The sequence below is a fragment of the Podarcis vaucheri genome (genome assembly GCF_965113315.1).
Source record: "Podarcis vaucheri genome assembly, chromosome: 15".
NCBI classification, from domain to species: Eukaryota; Metazoa; Chordata; class Lepidosauria; order Squamata; family Lacertidae; genus Podarcis; species Podarcis vaucheri.
Window position 1 is genome coordinate 32,063,206 of NC_138753.1, and position 4,334 is coordinate 32,067,539.

A 4,334-nucleotide genomic window follows, 5' to 3' on the forward strand; every position below is an offset into this window, starting at 1 on the left:
AGTCTGTAATATGTCTGTGGAGAGGGTCTGGGTTTGGGTCTGGTGTGGTTGATTGGTGACGGCGTTCTGTGTGCCTCTGGTTCTGGTGTCGGTTTTTGTGGGGAGGGCTAATTTCCAGATGTCTGGCAGGCGGGACGTGTCGTCACGCTTGTTCATGTTGTGAGGGTGTTTCTCTATCTCGATGGCTTCCATGATTATTCTCTTGTGGTGATGTTCCATGTTAAAGAGCAAATTAAGGAACAAAAGAAGAAAAGGCACACTAATCTAGGAACTTCCTCTCTGCCCAGAACGTTGGAGGCTATACACCACACCCCTCAACAGTATTTATAGGAACTCAAACACCAGACTCTGCTCTGTTCCAGTAACAAGAAGCCGAAAGCACCAGCCTGAAGATGACGAGTGAGACCTCGTCGAAACGTCGCACAGACACCCCGACTCTTACACGGGAAGACACCCGAAGACACCAAAACCTGCATTCCTGTACCCGTGAAAATCTACGAAAGCATATATATATATATATATATATATTTGCTTATATATATATATACACACACACACACACACACACACACACACACACACACAGTGGTGCCCCGCAAGACGAATGCCTCGCAAGACGGAAAACTCGCTAGACAAAAGAGTTTTCCGTTTTGGAGGTGCTTCGCAAAACGAATCTCCTATGGGCTTGCTTCACAAGACGAAAATGTCTTGCGGGTTCCTGTGGGTTTTTTCCCCTCCCCCCCTTTTTCTAAGCCGCTAAGCCGCTTATCAGCTGATCCGATAAGCCGATAAGCCGCTAATAGCCGCTAAAAGCCGCTAATAGCGCTAATCCGCTAATCCGTCAATGGGCTTGCTTCGCAAAACGAAAAAAACGCTAGACGAAGAGAATCACAGAACGGATTCTTTTCGTCTTGCGAGGCATCACTGTATATGTATATATATATGGTGTTGTTTTTCATGTGTCTGGAGCCTCAGGCAAAGTGAGGACTAAAACAGCCCACAGAGCTCATAGGGTGCAGGAATCATAGAATCTTCGAGTTCGAAGGGAACCAAGGGTCATCTAGTCCAACCTGCTGCAAATGCAGCCATCTCAGCTAAAGGCATCCATGACAGATAGCTATCCAACTTTTGCTTAAAAGCCTCCAAGGAAGGAGAGTCCACCCACCTCCCACCTCCCCTCGTGGGAGACTGTTCCACTGCCAAACAGCTCTTACTGCCAGACAGTTTATTCCTCCACAATCTCCTTTCTTGCAACTTGAAGCCATTAAAATCAATTTTGATGGCTACTTTGTTAGGGCAAATGGGGCACCGTCCCCCCAAAAAACTCAGCCCACCCCAGCTAGCCCACCCCCACCTGCATGCCTTCTTACTTAACAACCAGTTCCAGGGAGCAGCCATTCTTCCTCCCCAGTCTCTCCATCCTTCAGCAGCCACCATCTGAAGGGTCACTTCACTCCTGATACGGCAGCCATGTTTTCCACTCCTTGGAAGAGTGGTCCGTTAATATGAATGGGGCCCAGCTTGCCCCCCCCACCTGCCTGTCTTCTTTTTTACAGTCAAGGGCGGTGGGTGCGGGGGCATGGTAGTCATCTTCCTCTATCTCAGTGGTGCCATTATAAACGCAACTGGGCAGAAGAACAGTGTGGAAGCAGAACTGAAATAAGTTGGCTCTGCCTGTTCTTGGTTCTGCCTCCACTTCCTCTTGGCCTGCCTCTCTCCGTGGGAAGAAGAAGAAGAGTTTGGATTTGATATCCCACTTTATCACTACCCGAAGGAGTCTCAAAGCAGCTAACATTCTCCTTTCCCTTCCTCCCCCACAACAAACACTCTGTGAAGTGAGTGGGGCTGAGAGACTTCAAAGAAGTGTGACTGGCCCAAGGTCACCCAGCAGCTGCATGTGGAGGAACGGGGACGCGAACCTGGTTCACCAGATTACGAGTCCACCGCTCTTAACCACTACACCACACTGGCTCACTGGGCACCAGCCACCACGGTTGCCATGGCTACCTTGCAGGGGTGGGGAACCTCAAGCCCAGTAGCAGAATGCGGCCCCCCAGGTCTTTCTATGTGGCCCTTGGGACTCTCCCCAAGCCACGCCCCATCTCTCCAGGCCTCACCCCCTCAGTGTCCCGACTTCGCAGCCTCTTTGGGTGTTTTTTGCCGGGCTGGAATGAGCCTGCCTTGAACACTTGATCATTCTTCTTGCTTTACTAGATTGACGATATGGAGGGTGTATGAATGTAGAAACCAGCTTACTGTATATTTAAAAAAGGATAAAAATTAGGCCCACTTTGGCCTCTGGCCCTTCCCACCACTGACATGTGGCCCCCACAAGATTGCACAGAAGGGAATGTGTCCCTTGGGCTGAAGAAAGATTCCTCAACTCTTGCGTTTTAATGGACACACCAGTCTTCAAACACAGGATCCAAAGCATTGTGATGTATGTTTAGATATTAAAAACATTTTCTTTAATCAGTTCTTAGCAGTCTTATTGTGCTTTAGAGGATTGTGGGCACATATAGTCTTCCTGTAATCATAACAAACTTATTAATATCTTTCTACTGCAGGAACAGGAAGGGGAAATGACTAGAAAAGGAGCATTGTGTGTCTGAATGTGTCTGAGATCATCGGTGCTGAGGTGAGATCCAAGACTTTATTTGGTCTTGTAGCTCCGGGAGGTGGGGGGGGGGAGTGCTAAAAAGGGCCTTTGAGAAACAAGTTTAGATTGTCTGTGGGGTTGTTGGCATTCATTTATGCTGTCTGCTTTATTTATCAGCTAGCATAAGGCGGCCAGGTCTAATTAGAGAATGTAGCCTCATCACTGTCCTATAAAAGAGCTAATGTGAATGTTCTTTTGTTTCTTTTAATAGTGTTGCGATATCACGAACGTAATTAAAATAGTTGCTGCATCTGCCTAACTTCAATAAGGACACCCTTTGCAGCTCTGTTGAATCACACATTTTATGAGCAACCGAAACACATCCTAGAGAAACTGAAATTCAACATTTTTACACAGCCTATAATCATCTTAAAGGAGTGGTGGTCTCCTTAAGTATTGTTGTGCTTCAACCTGGTTTCATTTCAACCTGGGGTGGAGAGATTGAGTAGATATATGCAGGTTTGCGTATGTCTATGGAAGCCATTTTCCCAAATAGCCACCAACCATCCTCCTTCAGAACCTCCCTCATATGCCTTGTAGCACCTACAGCCATACACTTCAACTTGTCCAAAAGGCGACAACTGGATTAATGGCCAGCTGCCCTGGTTGTCAGTTCACTTCCAGGCCCTCACATTAGTACATAAAGCCTTAGCCCACAAATATCTAAAGCAGTGGTGGCCAAACTTGACCCTCCAGATGTTTTGGGACTACAATTCCCATCATCCCTGACCACTGGTTCTGTTAGCTAGGGATGATGGGAGTTGTAGTCTCAAAACATCTGGAGGGCCAAGTTTGCCCACCACGCATCTAAAGTCACCTCCTTCCCTACAGGTCCTCTCAGACGCTGAGCAGAAGGGGCCCTCTGGGTAGTTCTCCTAACCCTCAGAAGTTCCAAGGGGTGGCAACCTAGAAGATAGTATTCGGCCTGTAAAGCAAGATAAGCACCGCAACCCGAGAGTTGTCTGCGACTGGACGGGGGTCCTTTACCTTTTTTAATGATGCAGTTAAAATATCTCTGCATGTAGAAAATGAAACTAAAGATAGCTGAGGAGCAGAAACAACAGTACAAAGGACTGACCCACTCGCTGAATTAATTGATGGATTAATTGTATACCCCAGGGAGAAGTGAGCCTTTTTTATTCTCTTTTGATATATATGTATTTGCAGTTTTACCTGACAAACCTCTCCCGAAAGGTAATGGTTTGAAATACGCAAGGGAGTTTGAAAGAACACTGCTGCTATCTCCTCGATGGAAGGAAAAAATTCTGGACTGGAGCTACTTTGTTTTTGCAGAGGTACCAGCATTTTGGGAGATGGTGCAAGACTACGGAAGGGAACTCTGGATGGCTGCCCAGAGCTAATGCTGTCTTTTTGTCTGGGACTGTGGCGTATTATGGCTCCTGTTGGCAAAAATATTTCACACAGAACTATGAAGACGGAAGTTTGAGCAGACCAGTGGTTGTAAACGTAAATGAAAATTAAGTGAAGCATTAACATCAGAATGGTTTGTTCACTAATTAAGAAATGCAATGTGATATTAGATTATTAGCACTCCGTGAAATTCAGAGCTTGGGAAGCCACCCAAAGATACAGAATTTGGCATTTATACTTGGCTTTTTGATTGTATTGTAATTTGGAATGTTTTAATGTGGTTCTTTTTGGATTATTAAAATGG

General features: G+C 46.2%; 1 long non-coding RNA gene across 1 annotated transcript; it reads left to right on the forward strand.

Annotated features, from left to right (window-relative positions):
- The first annotated feature begins 1,651 nt into the window (after positions 1-1,651).
- On the forward strand, positions 1,652-4,334 carry LOC309519609. The gene is made up of 3 exons (XR_014213870.1): positions 1,652-2,440; positions 2,568-2,638; positions 3,827-4,334. It is a non-coding gene; the product is annotated as an uncharacterized lncRNA (long non-coding RNA).